The 22421-nt window shown below is 41.8% G+C and overlaps 1 protein-coding gene across 4 annotated transcripts in view; it reads right to left on the reverse strand.

Moving 5' to 3' along the window:
* Window positions 1-20100, reverse strand: part of NCOA7 (nuclear receptor coactivator 7) — a 138157-nt gene extending 118057 nt beyond the window's left edge. For 2 of the 4 annotated variants that reach the window (XM_046675665.1, XM_046675662.1), the window contains exon 1: window positions 19338-19469. The gene's annotated coding sequence lies outside the window, so the exon portion shown is untranslated. Of the gene's footprint in view, window positions 1-4565; window positions 4586-19337; window positions 19470-20053 lie in introns of those variants that run through there. The other 2 variants (XM_046675664.1, XM_046675663.1) reach the window with 2 other exon arrangements.
* Between the last annotated feature and the right edge of the window lie 2321 nt (window positions 20101-22421).

The following is a 22421-nucleotide window of genomic DNA, read 5'->3' on the forward strand; positions in this document are numbered from 1 at the left end:
TTCTGGGAATTTTTATATTCCTTAAACAAGACAAATGCAGTCCTTTCAGGTCTAGACACACCAACAGATTAACCAGAAAGAGATCTGCAAAGCATGCTATAAAAATGACTTGCACAGAGCACTTCACAGCAGCTTCACGCTTCAGTGAAGAACCAGAGTTCCTTAAATCACTCTCTAATGGGAACTACATTTTCCATTATAAGTGGTTATAATGGGCTCCTTAAAAGCCCTTCTTTCATTTGCTGTTGACTTTCTTCACATCGATAAACTCTAGACTCATCCAAATACTGAGCTGTAAGAGTCTCCTGCATTTACGGCATATTACAGACCAAAAAGAATTTTATGAGGGAGCACAAGATGAATCTCCTATCTAAATATTTCTTTTTGCAATCTTAAATCAGGATAGTCCATTTAAACCTAAATTCAGTTCATTATTCAAGTAAAAAAGGCACATACAAAATTCTTACCTCATAAGGACTGTGTTGAAGACAAAGTATTTTCTGTGCTACCAGCACAGCGCTCCCTGTTTGGGAACACGGCACCACTTGGGAGGAATTGAAGTACAGGGCTACTGGAGACTCCCTAACTACATGAAATCAGTGTGGACCCACACAGCCCAGGGCGGCTTTTTGGCTTCACATCTAACACACTGCAACTCCCTGGACATTCAGCATATCCACTCCAGACTAGAAAAACACCAGCATACCCACGATGCCTAGCCAGTGTTTTCCCACAACATGTTTCTTATTACACAAATGAAATAACAACAAGAACATGTTTTGAGCCTTGGTCACACTGAGTTTGGCCACTTAAGGAACACACCAAAATGTACTCTTCTATGCAGACATTTCCTCCTAGAAAATACTTACACTTATACAGAAATATAACAGGTGTTCAGTCATTCTCAAAGCCACATTGTCATCTAAACAGAGGAAGGATATTCAAATTTCAGTGTTAACCAAGGTCAGAAATTTGAATACTCAAACAAGAAACCTGGTGAAAAAGGGATAGAAAGATACAAAAGTATGTCACAAACATGGATGCTCCAGGAGATGAGGCCCTCAAATAAAGAAACGTGTGTCACAAAAACAAAACAACAGAAAACAGAACTTAACAGCAAAAAAGAACTAAAAAGTTATGCTTGAATCAAGGTGATAATCAAAGACAGGCCAGTGGTTTGCTACTTGGGAAAATGGAACGACACCAATCGATAGTAAAATGAATGGAGAACTCATCAACTCTTATTCCATTATTCTTTGCCTAGGGAACTGAAATTAGACCTGAAAAGAATTAAACAAATACGAGTTTCAGTGCTCTCTTATCTAAAATGAACAAGGAGACTTCATCAAAGCTCCTAGCTACTCTAAATGAAGACCCAACTCTGGGCTGATGGATCATTTTGTAAGTTCTCTTTAAGAAGAGAATGTGCAGTCTCTAAGAAGAGACTTCTAAAGAGTCATTGGCAGGGTCAGGAACTGCTGAAGATGTAGAAAGTCCTGGCAGCCCGACAACGAGCAAACACATTTTAATTTTCAACAAAAGTTAGAAAAGGGGTTGTGCAAATTACACAGTGGAGAACATCATATAGATCCCCAGCAAAACTTTAGAAATGATCATTAAAGGCAGGTCAGCAAGGACTTGGAAAAGGAGGCAGTGAACCCTGAGATCCAGAACATTCATAGAAAACCAACCATTCAGCAGAACAACAACAAAGCCAGCAGATCCCTTTTTGAGGTATTACCATGGACCAAGTACTCTGCTGGAGATCCAGAGATGAAGACAGCATTCATGAGCCAGGAAGCTCAGGTAGAACAGGCAACTGAAACCCATCAGCTGGTAAGACACGTGGTGAGTGCTCAGATAGTGGTGGGTACAAGGAGCCACAAAGCACAGCGGGAGAAGCAACTAACTCTGCCAGGAAGGGAAGGAGTGTCAGGGAAACTTCACAGGTCACTCCAGAGCTGGACACTGAAGGAGGAGCAGGGGTTTCCCAGACAGTGAATGCAGAAGACGTTGGGCTTTTTAGGCAGAATGAGGATGTGCAAGCCGTCGGGAGGGATGTGTGATGCTCAGGGACTCCTGAGTCGTCTGGTAAGGCTGGTGTTTAGGGCCAGGGGAGAGGAGGAAGTTCAGGGAATGATGACTTAGCCAAATTACCCTGACATCAATTTCCCTCTTGGACATAGATACTTCTCTAGTGCATCAAGGAAATGAGGTAAACTCAGTGTACGTGTACTTAAAAGGCATTTGCTAAGTTTCTTTTGACCTGCTTATGGATAAGATGGAGAAAGGTGGGCTGGACATAGGTGGATGCTTCTAGGATTAGACGGGTAAAGGAAAGAACTGAACCACTGTACCAAGAGGTATGTGCTGAGCCGCTGATTGGCCTCAACCTGAAGCGGGGAGCTGACCTCCATCCTCAACCTGGAGGGAGGATGTTAATAGCTTAATGCAGTATTTGTTCTAAGGCACTGTCCTCAGTAAATTTATCACGGACTTGACTGAAAATACAGGCCTCCTTATTGGATGTTTGGAGGGACAAATAACATCCTGGATAACAGCATTTGGATTCAGACAGACCTCATCTGTCTACAGAAAGGTGAAGTTTGCTCCACGTGAATCTCGGGTTCTACACTTGGGTGAAGTGCTAGGGAACAAGAAGGGTAGAGCTGAGCACTGGCACATGTGAATATGTTTTAGGTGACAGTAAGATCCATATACTCAGGGTGTGATTCCACTGCCCCCTCCCAACATAAAAAAGATTATGATGCTCTGTCTCACCCTTTTTGAGGATTAGAATTTATCAAGATGACTGCATTTAGCTCTGGGTCTCACACTATAGGTGAAATATAAGGAAATTGGAGCAACCAGCATGCTTAAGTGACATAAAACTAAGTTTTAAGAATATTAGTCAAAGGAGCTGGTCAGGTTTAGCCTGGAAAAAGCTGGATGAAATGATAGCTATTTTCAAATGTCTCAAAGATTTTATCTGGTAAAGAATTTGGGCTTGCACCAGTAGACCTGCAAGGAGTATACCTAGGACCAGGCAGTAGAAACGGAGGGAGAGGGGTCTTGGCTCAATATAAGGAAGAACTGTCTTCCAGACAGACGCAAAGAGCTGCCTCCAGATGGAGTGGCTTCCCAGTCTCTGAGAGCGATGGAGGACAAACTGAACCACCACTTCATGGGATTGCTGTAGACCAGCAGTTCTCAACCTCATCAAAATCAACACCTCTCATCTAAATGAATACGTAAACATTTTATAATATGCCCTTATAGTATTGAAATGAAGCTGACAGATAATCTACTTACACACTTAATTTTACGAAATCAATATAATGTCCAAAAGGAAAGTAATTGATAAAAGGTATTTGAACATGCAAATTCTCAGATTTTAAAAATCACCATAATGCCAAAAGAAAAGCAACTTCTAACAGGTATTTCAATAAGTAAATTCCCAGGCACGAGTTCACTAGAAGACACAAGGAAATACCCAAACGCCTACACCAACTTGTATAGGACAAGTTTAGCTCCAGGAGAAATGAGATCAGAAAGTATTTCACTACATATGAGAAGTACAGGAAAATGAGAGAGCGGAAGGGAGAGGATGAGGGTGGGTGTCAGGGTCGGGGGGTGTATGGAACATCAGAATAAAAACTAGTGCTATAAGTAATAACCAAACAGCTATTTCTATACATGGTAAGTGAGAACTAATCTCTTTCTTTAAAATATCTCAAGAAATATTCAGACACATTCTTACAAAGATATGAAATTCCCAAGTATAAGGGGCAATTCTGCATTGTCTAGGACTGTTCCACTCATTGCAGAGAATGTGGCACCTCTGCTTCCCCCCAACTAACTGCCAGTAGTGCCCCCTCCCCCATAACCATGCCCACCAAACTGCACCCTGGTGGAGGGACAATGCACTCATTGAGAACTGCGATTATAGAGGATATCAAGCTCTATGGGTAAGCTAATACTTTAATTTTTTTTTTCCTGAGGAAGATTCACCCCGAGCTAACATCTGTGTCAATCTTCCTCTTTTTTGTATGTCAGTCACCACCATGGCATGGCCACCAACAAGTGGTGTAGGTCCACACTCAGGAATTGAACCCAGGCCACTGAAGCAGAGTGTGCCAAACTTAACCACTAGGCCCCAGGGCCAGCCCCTTAAATTGTTTTTTTAATTAAAAAATTTTAATTTCAAAAATTCCTTCAAAGCTGAGATTTTTACAAGCTCTGGACACTTGAGAAGCTCTGTTTTCAAGATGCTCTGTGCTTCAACTGGCTAACCCCTTTGACTATGTTATTGGAGCAGCGCAACACCTTTAAAGCAGGACAGGCCTGGTTAGAATCCAGACTCCAGCATCTGCAAGGTATGTAGCCTTGGGCAAGTTACTCAATTTCTCCAGCCCTCAGTATCCTTATCTGTAAACAGGCTGTTATAGAGATTAAGTGTGTCCAAAAGGTGCCTACAGAGTACAGTGACCCACGAAACAGAAAATTCTATCCACCGAGAGTTCAATGAACCCAAATGTTCAAGTGTTCATGAAAGTTACACCTACCTTCAACAGCACCTGGAGAGCTGGATTCAAAATTGCCCCCATAGAGAGAACTAACTGAAGCTAGGCAACCCTAGAGAAGATAAAGACGACAGCAAGGAGCAACAGCTGAACATTTGTTGAACATTAACCATACGCACCAAATTTTTTGTTCAATGCTGCTACGCACACTGTTTAACCTTTATGACTGTGTAAAGGGAGAAGTTAACATTCTCAATCCTTTTCAGATAAAGAATAAGGAGTTTAGAAAGGTTAAAGAAGTTATTCAAGCTCAAACAGCCATAAGGGTTAGAGCCAGAATGATCAGCTTTGTCTGAGGTGAAAGTCAGAACCTCTAACAACGGCCTCTAATGAGAGGTTCTATTACTACACAGAATTTTCACATCAACTGCCTGGCTCTCCCTGGATTTACCAACCATCAAAAAGAACAGAGGGTGAAGAACTGTCCTTTAGGATGTAAATCCTGAACAGTATTCAGGTTAGTTGTTACTATTCATCAATAAATGCACTACACCGAACGTATCTGTGCATTCGATAAATATTGATTGCACTGAATTAGATTTTTTTAAAGAGCTAACTGGAAAGCACGTTCCCTTAGTTCACTAAATTAAATAAGTTACCTCTTAAGTTTTAAGGGCAGAGGTAATAACATAACTTTGAATATCCCAGAAATATTTCCCCTAGCAGTTGGCAACTTCTTTGTTTCTGTGGTTTTGAAATGTCATCTTCCACCAATCCAATTTCTCCACTGAAAACAAAATTAGCAGATACAGAGAATCAGAATCAGAAAATGGAATTTTGATTCTCATAAGGATGTAAGAATTCAGTTTTGAACAGTTTCCTACCTGAACACAAAGACAGATTAGAAAGGAAAAACATGCAGAAATTCATACAGAAAGTTATTGGAGGCCATGAAAACAGAACAGAGTCTACTCTGCTGATCTCATTTATCAACCATAAGAGACAACTTCCCCTTTCTCACCATCAATCACTATTTATTGGATGTCTGATACATGCATATGATTGTTCCTCACAAGAGCTGGGAAAATCTGATGCCTGCGTCACTCACAAAGGTGGTTTCTGGGGACACTCCCTACTATGGCTCCAGTAAGACAAGGTCACTTCAGATCATCTCTAAGTGGAATCTAAAGGTGGTAGGCTCCAAATATCATCAACAAAGAAACAGATGACATGGGAAGAAAAGCTTGTCCTCAATTACTTCTGGAATTCAATTTAATATTATCAGACAGACCCATTCCTAAAGGCTTAGGATCTCTAGCCAGTTTGAGTGTTTTCCCATACATCTTCTAGCCCTGGCCCAAAAGGAATTAAGCTCTATACTTTTCTGGAGTCTCTCTACTGGTACAGAACTCAACTGCACTCCCCAAGGCCTTGCAGAGAACAGGTGCCAATGTGAATCATTGTGCCAGCTCCCTGTGCTCACAGCAAATGCCATCACCACTGCATGGGTCCTGATCTTGCAGTATGCCCCAGCTCCTTCAATTCCAGAACAGAAGTAAGTGTGAGCAGTGGTTAATACTACTAATTTTATTATTATTATTGCATTATTATTATTATTTGGTGGGAAGAGTTTCTTTGAAGGATCTGATTTAGAGTTAATTGATGCAGACAAAACCAATAAAATTTGATGGACAAAAGATATAATGGAATGCCTTTTCAAAGAACATACAGTATATTGGTTGCAAACACCAGTTTTCAAGAGTTAAATATAAGATTGCTTTTTTCTTTCCAAGTTTTTTTTTTATTAATGTTATGATAGATTACAACCTTGTGAGATTTCAGTTGTACATTATTGTTAGTCATGTTGTGGGTACACCACTTCCCCCTTTGTGCCCTCCCCCCACTCCCCCCTTTTCCCTGGTAACCACCGATCAGATCTCCTTGTCAATATATTAACTTCCACCTATGAGTGGAGTCATATAGAGTTCGTCTTTCTCTGACTGGCTTATTTCGCTTAACATAATACCCTCGAGGTCCACCCACGTTGCTGCGAATGGGCCAATTTTGTCTTTTTTTATGGCTGAGTAGTATTCCATTGTGTATATATACCACATCTTCTTTATCCAATCATCAGTTTCTGGGCATGTAGGTTGGTTCCACGTCTTGGCTATTGTAAATAATGCTGCGATGAACACAGGGGTGCAAGGGACTCTTGGGATTTCTGATTTCAGGTTCTTAGGATAGATACCCAGTAATGGGATGGCTGGGTCATAGGGTATTTCTATTTTTAACTTTTTGAGAAATCTCCATACTGTTTTCCATAGTGGCTGTACCAGTTTGCATTCCCACCAACAGTGTATGAGGGTTCCTTTTTCTCCACAACCTCTCCAACATTTGTCATTCTTGGTTTTGGATGCTTTTGCCAATCTAACGGGTGTAAGGTGATATCTTAGTGTAGTTTTGATTTGCATTTCCCTGATGATTAGCGATGATGAACATCTTTTCATGTGTCTATTGGCCATATTCATATCTTCTTTTGAGAAATGTCTGTTCATGTCCTCTGCCCATTTTTTGATCGGGTTGTTTGTTTTTTTGTTGTTAAGCTGTGTGAGTTCTTTGTATATTATGGAGATTAACCCTTTGTCGGATAAGTGGCTTGTAAATATTTTTTCCCAATTAGTGAGCTGTTTTTTTTGTTTCAATCCTGTTTTCCCTTGCCTTAAAGAAGCTCTTTAGTCTGCTGAAGTCCCATTTGTTTTAAATATAAGATATTTAATGGAGATTATCAAGAGATGTCAAGTTCTCTCTACCAGGTGAATTGCCATTTCACTAAGGAAAAGGCCACATGCTTCTTTGTTCTCTGCGGATGTTATCTTCAACTGAATGCATTTTCCAAATACACTGACATACACTCATACTTGTAGAAATGCAAAATAAAAAACCGAATTACCAGTGTTTTTAATGTACTTTCAGCATATTTATTTACATGAGGAGTATAGATGGCAATATGCAATTTACACTCCAAAATAGTGCTTTGTCAACTGTTTATAAGCAATCTCTTCAATTCAGTAAGCATTTACTTAGAAACTGTTTCACGCCCACCACTGCACTATTTACCTAAAACCTATGGATATAAAAAGAACTCAATATGCTCTAAGAAAACTTTGATTTTTGACGAGGGAGATAAAACTTACATAAACAAAACAATCAGAGAAAAAGAGTATGATAAAAATTAATGCCAAATGAAATGTGTGATGCACTGAGAAGTGCTAATGGGGCCGGGGGCATGTGTTGTTAGGGAAGGTGTTTGACGTGGGACAACACCAGAAACCGCCAATCGAGGCTATATTTCAATAGTGCTACACAATCAACAATCAATTCTGTAAACCAGAAACAGTTTCATGCTCAATGAAAATGTTCTCCATCAGAACATGCTCAAGAGGACAGCAATCTCACCAGATCCTGCCTCAGACGTCTCACGTAAAGACGGAGAGCGGCAGGCAGTGCCCGGTTACTGCAGCCTAAAATGGGATAAATACACAAATGCGGGCTCAGGAGGAAGGCATAACAAGAAGTGTCTAAGGGCCAGGAAATCTGCCTAATGTGAAATTAAATCGGCATTGTGAAGTATTATGACCTCTTCTTGGAAAAAAATTGCATATATGATATTCAACTGCAATTTTCCAAGAGGCTAGGTTAAGAAACCAACTCTGTGGTTTAAGTACTTTTTCTGTTACAGGTTTTTTAAGTTGCTTCATAGGAAAGTTCTTGTAGAATTTGATAGAAAAATGACCCTTTGCTAGACTGGATTGTTGTTCCCAATTAGGCACTCCTGCCTCCCTGTAAGGTAATGATACAACCATACCCTTTGCTATGCCACTTTGTGATGCTGGGTACTAGTATGCAGAGTATACATCTCCACCCATGGGCCCGTGGGGCCTGTTTTGACCACCAGACAGTGGATCAGCAGCGTACCTCTTTTGACTTGAGGCTGTAAGAGGCCTGACAAGTTTCTGCTCTCCACTAGTAGAGAACGTTCCAGGTAGCTGTTTTTCCTTCTTCAGCATGAGTCCTGGGATAAAGACATGTGGAACAGACCTGAACTCCTACCTCAGTTTTGGAGTCCAGCCAGCCCTGCTGAACCCAGCCAAGAGCAGCCAAACCACAGTCAATCTGCAGATTCATGAAAGTGAAACAAATATTTGTGGTTCCAAGCCACTGAGACTTGGAGGCTGTTATGCAGCAGTATCACAAAAAAAGCCACTACACTCTTAGAACTATCCTGAGCCACAGATTACTCTGTGGATTTTTACCAGGAAGACCAAAGCCACATACTGTTGTACGTATAACTGTCTATACAAATAATTCTACCAAGGCCTGGACTATAAAGCCCAGAGACATAAGGGGCCAATTAACACAAATAGCCAAGAAAGCCTCCTTTCCTTTCAGTTGTCATTTACCCTATAATCAATGTGCACGGCTATGGAGGTTTAGTTGTAAGAAGGCATCATTTGACATCAAAAGTGACTTATGCACATCTTGGTATACCCATCTATAGACTTTGGTATTATTTATTGTTATGGGTTGAATTGTGTCACCCCAAAAAAGAAATGTTGAAGTCATATCCACAGTACTCCAGAATGTGACCTCATTTGGAAAGAGGGTCTTTGCAGATGTAACTAGTTAAGAAGAGGTCATACTGAAGTATGGTGGGCCTCTAATCCAATATGACTGGTATCCTCATAAGATTGCCATATGAAGACAGAGACACACAGGGAGAACACCACGTGAAGACAGAAGCAGATTAAAGATATGCAGCTGCAAGGAATGCCAAAGATAGCCAGCAAATCGCCAGGCGCCTGAAGAGGCAAGGAAGATTCCTCTACAGCATTCAGAGAAATCACGGCCCTGCTGAAATCTTGCTTCTGGATATTTAGCCTCCAAGACTGTAAGACAACAAATTTCTGTGGTTTTAAGCTACCCAGTTTGTGATATTTTGTCATGACAGCCCTAGGAAACTAATTCACTTATTTTAAATTTTACACACTATCACTCTTCCCAAAGGATACTGTTCCAAAACTTACTGTTTTCCCACCATGTCTATTCTGCCACATTCTCTTATAATTTAAAGGAAATGTGGGCATGAAATTGAGAGCATTGGTAAACCTTGTTTTGAAGATTAGAGCAGAAAGCTCACACAGTTAACACCTGTACACAGGAGATAATTCAAGGAGATAACTGAGTAGGTGGACTAAGAACTGACCTGATTATCAAGGAAAAATTTTAGTGTAAAAGGGGTTTTGAAATTTTCTGAGAATGTAATAAAACCATGTATTATGCCATTCATATAACACTTCAGCAATTGTAGTCTAACAAACCCATACAGCTAGAAACCCATATTCCTACACACACTTATGCTATCTTGTACCACTTTCTAATCAATTGTTCCTCACGCCCACATTCCTTCCAATCAGGCTGTAAGCTCTCTAAGGCAGGGAATGTGTCTTATGTTGTACATGCATGAGCACATGTGCGTGTGCTCACACACATATACACACACACACAACTCCCAGTTTAGATTAGACATAGGATTTATGTTTAATAAGTTGATTTTTGATATGTTATGGCTAAATACCTAACAGAAACTGACTTTGGATTATGGAACAATAAAGTCTCATCTTTTATTTAGCTTAGTGGTCTCCATTTTTAAAAGTTATATTCCATATCAATAAAAGCATCTGAGCAAAAATCTTAACAGGTATATTTTTTACTTATAAAAACACATCTTCTGCAGTAATATATGCATTATAAAACATGTAACAAAAATAAAAGTCATGAAAAGAGGAGATACACTTTCTAACAATTTCTTCCTATATCTTAATGGGGCGTGTGAACCTCAGTCTGGAAACCACTGGTCCAGACGACAAGAGCAAATATGTGAAAACATTTCCTAGGATTTGGCCCTTTCCAGGAAATGCAAGATCTTAACAGAACCTAACATTTTATGAATTTTAAGCATGTTCTCTGGCAGATTCATGAAACTGTCTTGATCAAACAAGCAATATTTTAGAGTAGATGACAGAGCTGTCCTTGCAACTAAAATTAGTTTGTACATTGCTAGACTCCAACTGGAAATGCCTTTGCTAACCGTGGCATTCTCTGCAGCTCAACCCTTTGGTCTTTAGATTTTAGGAATGAAAATCTATTATCGGATTTTCAGGCAAATTTCTGCAAGACTGAAAGAACCAAATTATATAACATTCTGATCTTGAAAATAAAGGAAAGAGAAGGATGGGCAAAGGGGAAGATGAAACAGAAAATTCATAAGTCATCTCTTAAGAATGTTTTCAACACAACATCCAACCTTCCTGTGTTCCAGGTGCAGGTATGTGGATAACACTGTGCTAGAAAACTGAAGGGCAGAGAGTAACATAAAACACAACCCCTGTTGGCTTACTATAAGACCAGCTAAGCCAGCCAATATTTAATTTGTGGTACATATAGTTAAGTGTCAAAAGAACTGGAATCAGGGGCCAGCCTGGTGGCGCAGTGGTTAAGTGTGAATGTTCTGCTTCGGCAGCCCGGGGTTCACCAGTTCAGATCCCGGGTGTGGACATGGCACCGCTTGGCAAGCCATGCTGTGCTAGATGTCCCACATAAAGTAGAGGAAAATGGGCATGGATGTTAGCTCAGGGCCAGTCTTCCTCAGCAAAAAGAGGAGGATTGGCAGCAGTTAGCTCAGGGCTGATCTTCCTCAAAAAAAAAAAAAAAAAAAACCTGGATCGGGGTAGAGTAGATGTCTTGGAAAGTCTTCACAGAATTGCGTATCAACCTGGTGCAGAACACTGGTTTTAAAGGAAGAAATGTGCAAGGAAATTTCAGATAGAGAGGGTAGCAAAAAGCCTGGAGGCAGGAATTACCCGGTGGTGTATGAGGGGTATGGAAGATTCTGACCCTACCAGAGTGCTGAGTTCATGGAGGTGGGGAATGGGAGCTAAGGCTGAGTGCCTGACATGCGCAGAGTATACGGTTCCATCATCACCTCGGCAGCATTCTCTGGCTTTAACTTCCAAGAAAAAGCCACCACCGCTGAAATCTCATAAATCATTTGACTTGGTCTATTTATTCTTGCAGAACTAGCCTTGCAGCTGATCTATACACAAAGCAAGCAAGCTAAATGCAAGAAAATACCAAGCAGATGGCATGTGGGTGAAGATGTTGAGGAAGTGAAATATTAGTAGCTTTGAAATCAGGAAGAGAAAGTAAAATTTGTTAAAATGAGTATGCATTTCGTAAAGAAAAGTTGAGACTATAAGAATCCTATGATATATTACTTTTACTAATTTCTAACAATTATCACTGTAATATATAGATACATAAAATTGTGAAAATAGAAATTACCTATAATCCCATCAATGAGGAAAAAAGCTTTAATATTTTGTCATTTTCTTTTTTTCTATGCAGAGGCATTTTAAAATCAAATTAGGATCTTTTTGTACATATAGGTTGGTGGACTATCATTTTAAAAAGGATTCCATTGTTGGATTTGTCTCAAATTTTCACAACTCATGCTTGATAATCACCCTTGATGTCACCCTTCATCACCCCAATACTTACATAGTTGCTTACTCTGTGACAGACAGGTTCCCAGTACTTTACATATATTAACTTATCTAATTCTCAATACAATGTGGGAGGGATACACTATTATCTTCATTTTACAGATGACAAAATCAAGGAGAAATTAACTTGCCTGAGTTCACACAGCTGGTAAATGGTGGAACAAGACTCCAAGCCAAGCAGCTGGCTCCAGCGTCCCTTCTCTACCCACTCTACCATACCACCTGCCTCCCAGAGACAACATGCTCACCACTGAAATTAAGCCTGATCTCTGATTTCCTTAGGATATACTCTTAGAAGAGAATCATTGGTGCCAAGGGATTCTATGAGCCAACCTGCTCTCCATCTAAGGTATACCAACATACCCACTCACCATCCCTGAAAGGGGAATATGCTATGACCCAACCTCAACCTTGCCAACCCTGTGATGGACTTTTAAAATCTAATTATTATTTGCATTTCTTTGATGCAATGAAGTCGAATCTTTTTTCATTTCATTTCATTTCATGCCGTGACCATTTGTAGTTCCTTTTTTGTGAATTATCTATTCCCATTCCTGCTACAGATTGAATGATTGTGCCCCACCCATATATTGAAAACCTAATGCCCAAGGTGATGGTATTAAGTGGGGTCTTTGGGAGGTCCTCAGGTCATGAGGGCCGAGCCCTCATGAATAAGATTGGTGCCACTCATAAAAGAGGTCCCAGAGAGCTCCTTAGCCCCTTCTGCCACATGAGGATACAACGAAAAGTTGGCAGTCTGCAACCCGGAAGACAGCCCTCACTAGAATCCCACCATGCGGCACCCTGGTCTTCGACTTCCAGCCTCCAGAACTGTGAGCAATAAATTTCTGCTGTTTCTAGGCCACCTAGCCTATGGTATTCTCTTATAGCAGCCTGAACAGACTAACACAGTTCCCTACTAGAATGCTTTTTAAAGAGTTAAAGCATGTTAAATTGAAACTATTTTGGAAGGTGCTGTGATTCACCATATCAAAGAGAGTGGCTAACTAGCTGTTCCAGTGGGACCCTAAAGACAGGCAGTACCTTGGGGGAATCACCAGGACCTAGGGCTGAGGGCTCAGCTGTAAATACCAGCAACCGTAAGGACTGAGCAGGCCCTCCCAACAGACAGATAGCTGGAAACTGTGCGTTATACCACCCAGCAGGGGCTGTACTTATCCAATGCCTGGAATATTCATTACTGCCATGCAGGACACCCTCAATTCTCACATCAACATGTCTGGGGAAACAAATCAGTAAATCTGATGTTTGCTTAGTGAGGTCAGCATTAAAGAAGGAAAATAAAAGACCTTGTTGGATCTCTCACGAACAGAGCCGCCTCACGAATTTTTCCTCTTCTCCACAGCATTCCTGGTTAGTGATCAGAAGCATCCACCAGTCAGAGGATTCCACACCAACAGTGCTGAACAAACATTATTAAATTCTTACTCTAAATCCTCTGTTAATCAGTCAACAGCATAAGACCTCATTCCAGGCACTCTGCAATAAAACCCAGCACCCAGGACACCCTCTGATTCCCTGGCTTGGAGTTAAAAATACCTCATTCACAGCCTTAGGATCACTTCTTCGGAAGGGCCACTCTCTTCAGAGGGTCCCTGTCATCTAACAGCATTGATATTTAATTCTTCGAATTTCTTAAGAGTAATCTTTTCTCCTATTAGGTCCCTAAATGTCACTGACACCCTGATGGAGGCTTTTGTCCCTTCATGTACCAACTACACAGGGAAACCCAGCAGTGGAGGAATAAAAGACTCTCCCAGATGAGGGCCATAATAAATACAAAAGTTATTTTTAAGGAGTGTTAACACAATGTTTGAGAATTTGTAAGCAAGCCAGGAATGCTAAAGAAAAATGATACGGACATGTAGAATACTGAGGTGGGGGTGGGGGATAGAAGAGAAATGAATGGTTAAATAAAGGCTTCAACCATGGATTTTTTTTTTTTTTGGACCAATCTTAGCATGCTATCCAAAATCACAGTTAATTTTCAGTAGAAAGACAATTTTGCTATTTATAGGACATGCCTGTTCCCAGGATGGAAGGCTACTTGGGACACTATATTACATGTGGAAGGCTCCATGAGTTTCAGGAATCTCAACTAAGAATGGCCGCTAGACATGACACCAGAACTGAGTGTGGCTTGCTAATGAAAATAGGAGGACAGAGTGTCCCAAGCAGAGAGAACAGCATGGAGACGAAAAATCATAGGCTATGCACATTCAGGGGTGACAACCAGTTTTGTATTACTAAAACAGAGATTCCTAACTTGGGGTCCAGAAACCAGGACATGTAGGAAAAATGGTGTGTGATGAGACCACGACTTTCATCAGATTTTTTTTAAGGGTCCCTGATTCTGGGGGAGAGTGGGAGGATTAGTGAAGAACATTTATGGGCCAGTGCATGATGGGGAGGGGGAGGGAGCAAGAGAAGAATTCCTCAGGGCCCAAGAGACTAGGCTAAGATTCATGATGGACTCCTTCCCATGTAGGATAGGAATGCTTTGGGTTAGAAGAGGAAATTATAGAAGGAAGACTGGCTGAAACGTAGGGAAAGGTAAAATGCAGGCAACTGTCCAACACATCTGAGGAGCCAAACAAGGGTGGTGGGAATGGAAAGAAGGGAATTTGAGAAATGGCTAGGAGATCAAATGAGCATGCTGAATGTGTATATTTGCTTATATATGCATAAAATGTCACTGGAGGATTCCCAAGTAACTGCTAACACTGGCTGCCAGCGGACAGAGGAAGCAGGTAATAGGGAAAGAGGATGAGAGGGAGTCCTTTCACTGTGTACCCATTTGTGCCTTTTGAGTCGCATGAAAGTATATTACCTTCCACAAAAATAAATTTATTTTTAAAAGACAGAGGTTATCAGAACAAGATGCCTCAATGTAAAACTTTTCCCACATCTCTCTCCAAACCCCCTCCAATGTTTCAAGTTGCACTTCTGAATTCAGATTATTTTTACCCCAAAGACTCCTAGATTGTACCAATGACTGACCCTTGAGAAGAGCCAATCTCTCTGTCAACCTGGGTGATAAATATATCAAACTGAACTTAGCATCATATAGATGTGAGTAACTATTTACCTGGTTAAATCAACCAACTTAACAGGTAGTTGTCAAATACCAGAATGAAGAAAGTCTGGTCAGTTAACTCACAGAGCTCAATCTTTTAAATGTTATGGTAAAGAAAAGAGGCTCAAAGAAGAATTTATATCTGATTTATTAAAACAAAGATGAATCAAATAAATTACTGATGTGAAAGAGGTCAGATGTGAGGTCCAGTATACTGAGTATCAAGCTAGTGTAGGCTAGCTCTTTGGCTAAAAACCACTTTTCAAATTATACGGAATGAATCTCTTGCTCAGCCTAATACAGCATACAAGGCAAGTACTCCAGAAATAATTGACTTAAAATGGTTTTACCAATTTTCAATTAGTGATAAGTGGACATAAATTTAATAGTAAAAAAATAAGTGGCATTTAGGTTCACAAAACTATGTAACACTGTTTTCCATTTGACTATATAAGCTCAAATATACTAAACTTGCAATACTCGTTCAAAACATATTTAATGGAACCGATTCAACTTGTTAATCAAAAACACACTATGTCCACAGATTGATTCTGCAAACGTTTTCTTTTATTTGATTTTATGTTTTACATTTTGCCTTTTTCTATGAAGGATGTGAGTCAGCTTAAAATAATAAATTCAAAAAAATAGGAAAATATAATTAGATAAAAATCAGAATCAAGATAAACAAAGTAGAACAGAAGCTCCAAGACCAAAGGGAAAGTTAGAACATCGACATTAGGTCACAGGTTTATATAAGGTTATTAAAATTGAGTTGCGAATTTGACTCCACATTTCCTAGTAGCCAAATCAGAAAGGAAATAGAATCAATGATCTGATTCCAGTTTCGCATGATGGAAAAAAGAGATCTGTTCAGGAGACCTAAATCTTTTCTTCGGCATTTGGAGCTGAATGGTATTTCTTGCATGGGTCTCCAAACAGGAGCTGTAGAAGGGACCATGATCTTAATAACCACATCTCTTAAGTAACGTAATGGTAGGTTTCTTGTGACTGTGTTTATTAATAGAATCCCCCAGTATGAGTGCAAGTTGGGGAGAGGGGTGCAAAGGATGTAAAATAGTGTAACCAAAGTACATAGGTTCTGAAGATCAGGTCTAACATCTAGAATTGCAGGAGAATGGGTGGATGTCATGGCCTTTGTTCAGCCAATCCTCTGTAAACATTTGTCTCCATTAAACTTCTGATCAAATTTATGAGCAGACAATTCATATTCTCTGGCATGTGCAGAAATAAAGGCATTCCCTACCACTGTTGAGGGGAGCTGAATACACAATTATTCTTCAGCCATCACTTACTTCTATTTGAAATGCAAGGTTATACACATTTTCTCTTCTAAACTTTTTCTGCAACCATAACAATTTTGTTTCCAACATAAGTGAATTGAGTGGATCCTATTAGACGTAAACAACAACAAACAGTATGGGTAAGATAAAATAGAACCGGGATAAAAAATTATGCTGGAATAATAAAGGACAGTAAATAACATTTAGCAAGAAGGGATAGAGGTTTCAGCAATAAAACCTTAGGGAAAATACAGAAAGATAAGATAGAGTAAATCAGGTCTTAGAATTGCATTCCAGTGGTGCATATGGAGGCGGGTGCTGGAGGCTCACCAGATGGGACCCAGGTAGTGAGTCAACCAATCGCAGAGGCATTGCGCATTTGGATGCAGGACAAATACAGAAAAACGCCTCTTCCATTCTGAGATTAGGAAGCAGCTCTTACTTGACTGATTTCAAGGCCAAGAGTGCCACACCGTCTAAGTGCTCAACTTTTATCTGTCAAGTGAACAAATAAGTGTTTATTATCTGCAGCAAAGTAAAGAGTTTACTATAACCATCAGGGAGGACCCTTTTGAGAAGTTTAAAGTGAGCAAGGAAGAATAATGTAAATTAATGGCTCAATGTCCTTGATCACAAATTTCAGATGTGTAAAATGTAGCTATCTTTATTTCATGGGGGAATTTTTGCTTTGTTTTAATAAATCATAATATATTTCTCATAAGTTCCCCCCCACGGTTGGTTCCTCCAATCTCACTACCTTTTCCATGAAAGTGTTAATTCCTCGCCATCTAGGAAGAACTCAAGTAGGCTGGAGAAGCAACAGTAATGGCTTACCATAGTTTGGTGCAAATAAGTTTTTTGGGTAACATGTAGTGAGGACAGTGAAGAGGTATTAAAACGACCAAAAAAAAAAAAAAAAAAAAGAAAGAAAGAAAAGAAATAAATGACTGGACCACTCCCAGATTATTTTGTTAAGCAAAGAGACTGAAAAGAGGTTAATACTGACTCATAAAACTTACATAACAGCAAAATAAAAACAATCAAAACAGGAAATATCATACTGCAAAAATAAAGCAAATGAAACGTGATGCAGTTATCCTTGATTTTTTTTTCCAAGAAAACATAAAATTTAAAAGCAGAAGGCACTGGATCCTTCAAATCTCAGATTTCACACCCACCCTGGGTGTCAAACTTGGAAATTGATCTGCTTATATATTGAGGAAAACACATATGGTTGAAAATGTGTATCTATACTGTATATTTTGAATCATTTAGGAATCACAGACATTCCTAAATGCTTTATTTCTACCTTTACCTGTAACAAAATACATTATAATTAGATCAACCACAACTCTAAAATGAGCTAATATGTCACTTATTAACCAAATCACAGCTACCTCTTGAGTAACTTAAAATTTTCTTTTAAACATGAATTGCACTTTTTTTTTTAATTGTGCTTGAGAGTTTAACTGAAATAAATCTGATTAGCAACGAGACTGGAAAATCTGTAAGCTTAGACACGAAATGAATTTATATTAGGAACTAGGGAAAATTACCCCATTTAATAAAACATCAGAGAAGGATAATATATGGTCCTAAAAATGTCAAAATTGAAACTCAGATGTTAACAGAATTTGACTGTTTATACAAAGAAGATTTTTTTTAAAAATCCAGTTAAACTTCAATGGTCACAGATACACAAATACATTTTAATCCTAAATTGTCGTTGGATGAAGCTTGAAACGCAGTTCCTTCAACAAATAACTAATGAGCGCCCATCATGCATCAGACGCAAGGAATTACAGGATTGAACAAGACGAAGACTGTCCTGCAGTTTACACTGGTCCATTTCCCATAGCTCTAACCTTAATACGTTAATATAAAATTGGAGCTTACAATGATCCACTTGCCAAAACTCTAGACTTTGTTGCTTAATATAAAATAAAAAATGATAGCCTGTGAAGAGAGAATCTTGCCAGAAGCTCTGAGGTATGAACTTTACACTTGGGGGAGAAGAAGGAGTTTATAACGAGTTTTTCACAAATACAAACCGTAACATCTAGTTGGAAGCCAGGCTGTGCCCAAGGCTGCCTCTGCTGGCCGACTCGGTGCATCCTGCCAGCAGATTCTCAACTCCCAACACCTGTATCAAACTTGCCACTCTTAAACGCATCCCTTCCCGTAAAGCAGGAGGCAGCACGAGAATACCCCCAACCCCATCTATCTCCGGAATAATCTGACTTCCAGAAGGACTTTCTCTAACTGGCCCTAAAATGTTGACTGTAAGGGTTTGAGTCATCAATTTTATATACCAGCCAGCCAGCTGTGAAATACATAAAAACCCACAGCGACTTCTACATGCCGCTAAATAACGCTTTGCGTGGCTACACCTTTGGCTAAAACAGGAAGAACGCATCTGCTCACCCAGCTGAAAAAACACGGTGAAATGCTTTTACCTGAGCTGCTGAAAATCTCCCTCCCCCCCGCCCCCCGCAAACGAGCACACGCCAACTCGTCCTCCCCACCCCCTCCCGCAGCGCGCACCCCACGGGCCCTGGGGGTGGGCAGGGAAGGGTCAAGCTCTCCTTCCCCACCGCTCGGCCTCCTGAGCTCCAGAAAGATTGTCCGATTGACAGGGGGCTGCGCCCAGCGCCATTAGCACACCTCCGAGCGCCCCGCCGAGGCGCGGCGGGAGGCAAGTTTGGCGGGTCCCGGCGCCTGCCCCCCGCCTCTCCCCAGCGGCAGCATCAGCAGCGGGCGGCGGCGAGGGCAGGTCCCCGCCTCACCCACCTACCTACAGGGCGGGGGCGCCGGCTCCTCGCGTCCAGAAGGGGATGGGGCGCACGCATTTCTGGGAGCGGTGGCCTCTGCTGCTCGGCGCCGGGGAGCGCATCCTCCAGGGTGGGTGGAAGGAGGGGTCGGGGGAGGACCGTGCGCCGAGGAGGAGCAGGGCAGGAGGGAGGAGCCCCGAGGCGCGCGCCCCGGGGGACCGGAGTCCGGAGCTGGCGGCCGCCGGGACTCCTCGGGCCTCGCCCCGCGCGCGGCGCCTTGCCAACCCTGCAGCTGCGCCCGCGGTCAGGGCATCGGCCGCGACAGGCTCTCGGGCCCGGCTGGAGGCGGGGAGCTGCGGGTGGCGCGACGCGGTGCAGAAGCCCGCCTCTAGCTCCGCCCGGCCCTCGCCACGCGCTGCGCCCCTCCGCAGCGGCGGGGGCCGGGGAGCCGGGCGGCCTGGCTCGGCGGCTCGGGCTGCCCCTGCGGCATCCTCGCCGCGCCGGCGCCCTCCGAGCTGGGAGGCCGGGCACCCCCGCCGCCCCCGGCTGCTGCAGCCCCCGCTGCCCGGGCACAGCCCAGCCCAGCCCAGCCCAGCCCGGCGGCTCCGCCCCGGAGAGCTGCGCGCGCGGCCTCCGCAGGCCTCAGCCCATTGTGACGCCTCCCGAGAGCGAGCTCGTCGCTGCCGGGGCGGCCGGACGCCGGCTGCGAGCCCGCCGGAGCCTGGGAGGGGCTGCTTACCTCGCCCTGGGCCGCATCCCCTACAGCGGGCCCGCCGTGGCCGCCACTCTTCGTGGGAAGTAAGGCTTTGAGAACAGGACTGGAGTTACAGCGTCTCCCAGAGTTTTAAAGCCTTGCGTTTCCTTCCAGCTCGGGGACCATTGGCCACAATAAATTCATCCTTCTGTCCTTTCCGGCTTTGCGTTTCGCAAAGGGGCCCACCATCTCCTCCCCCTCCCGTTCCCGTCCCCGTCCCGCATCCCGTATGCTGCCAAATTGCAATCATTACAGCAAAGGGGACGTAGCAATTGGGCCCTGCAGGCTGACTCTTGGCAGAGACCCGAGAGAGCCTTGTTTGGGAGGATTTGCATCAGCTGCAGGTCAGTGCCTGTGAGCTGCCCATCCCCACTTGGGCGCTGTGTGGTCCCATGACCAGCACTGCAAGATGACTAGGAGGATTTGGCCTTGAAGTTCACCCTTAGACACAGAAAAAAACTCAAGGCAGAGCCTGCAGCTGGTCTGATAACATTGGTGTGTCAGAGGCCACACGCACACAGGCACGCCAGATAGCGGCTTCCTCTGGGCTGTTGATGCTGCTTGTGCTGTAACAGCCTCGCATGGAAGGCGGAGCAAAGCATTTAACTGCGGTGCCTTTGGCATTTCAGTTGCAAGTGGTCATGTACTATCTTGCGAAATAAGGAATAAGCGCCCAATTCTGCACCGAGCATGTATAAAATTGGAGCTCAGGTTTACATAGTTTTGGTTTGAATGTGAAGTACTGGGTATTTTTCTCTTTTTTCTATAAGCATTGTGTTATTTGCAAATTATTTTCAAGGGAAAATCAGGCTCCTAAAAATATAAAGAGCTGATTTCATTGAATCAAAAGAACACGGTTAGGGATTTCCAGAGAAACTGAGCTGCTCTCACACTTCTTTGATGAGTGCTTTTATGATTTTGAAGTCTAAGGTTAATTTTTAAAAAACAGGCAAAGAAAAGACATGTTCCGTAGAAGTACAAACTGTGATACAATCGCTAAGAATTTTTGAGATAGTTCTTTCAAGCAAAGTGGAGGTCCAGTGGGGAGCAGAGCAGGAGCTGCACTGGCTTGGGGTCAGGACCTCATCACTTCCAGGGACTCCGACTCATCTAGAGCCCCATTTATTTTCAAAAGATACCTACTATTATTCATGATATTTTGCCCCCAAATCGGAATAAGTCGATTACAGGAATGTATATATGTGATGTAGTTTCTGCAGGAAACGTCCATTGAGTTCTAATTCTTCCCTGTTTCCATCCTTTCCCCACCAATCATCCTCTTTTGTTTTTCTCTCTATGAACACCATGTTTTGTCAAGAAACAAATTAAGTAGTGATCTTGTTTATTAGGCAAAGATATAACAATGTATTTTAAAAGTTGTAACCATCGATTATAAAATGTTTGTCAGCCTTTTGAAAACATTGCATGCAGTTTAAGGATCCTCTTTGTGGTTTTCCTGAACTCCCCTAGGACTGCATGCTGTATCATATGCTTGCAACATTTTATTATAGTGAAAGTCTCCGTATAATAGATTTCCGCTCCCCAGCTTAGAGGGGGGAATTCCCCCTTAAAGATTCTTCACTCATTCTTTTTCATTAACTCAGCATTTATCGATTTGCCTAAGCTTTATCTTTATAGAGAAATCAGAAGAAATGAAACCATTTCCTTATCCTCTAGATCTGTGCTGTCCAATATGGTACCCATTAGACACATGTGGCCGTTTAAGTTTAAATGAAAGGAAATTTAAAAATGCAATTTTTCATCCCACTAGCCACACTTCAAGCCCTGAAGAGCCACAAGTGGCTAGTGACTACTCTTTTGGACAGCATAGCACAGAATAGAACATTTCCATCACTGCAGAAAATTCTTCTGGACAGTGCTGCTCTAAATAAAAATAAATCTTGAAATTTTAATTGGGAGATAATATATAACACATAAAATAATTTGGAAAAATCTTAGTACACTACAGATCAAACCTCATTAGAATGTATATGTCTTAAGAACACGGTACTCTCTAAGAATTCAGGCTCTGGCTTCAGACCACAGCTCCATCATGTACTGACCCTGGGTACCTTAATCTCTGTTGCTTTATCTGTAAAAGGGGGGCAATAGTAGTGCCAACTTTATAGTGTGGACATAGGGATTAAATGAGATAATCCATGAACGATGCTTAGGCTAAAGGCTAGAATGTGGCCTTCAATAAAAGTTAGCTATTACCATAACAAGATACATTATTCTAATAAAGGTTTCCTTTTTGAATAATTATATCCCTTGCACCCCTAACTGTACCTCGCTAATAGAGGGTGCTCGGTAAATGCTAAGTTACTGAAAAAGGATAGTGCTACACTGATTT

This window comes from Equus quagga, chromosome 11 (assembly GCF_021613505.1).
Source record: "Equus quagga isolate Etosha38 chromosome 11, UCLA_HA_Equagga_1.0, whole genome shotgun sequence".
Lineage (NCBI taxonomy): Eukaryota > Metazoa > Chordata > Mammalia > Perissodactyla > Equidae > Equus > Equus quagga.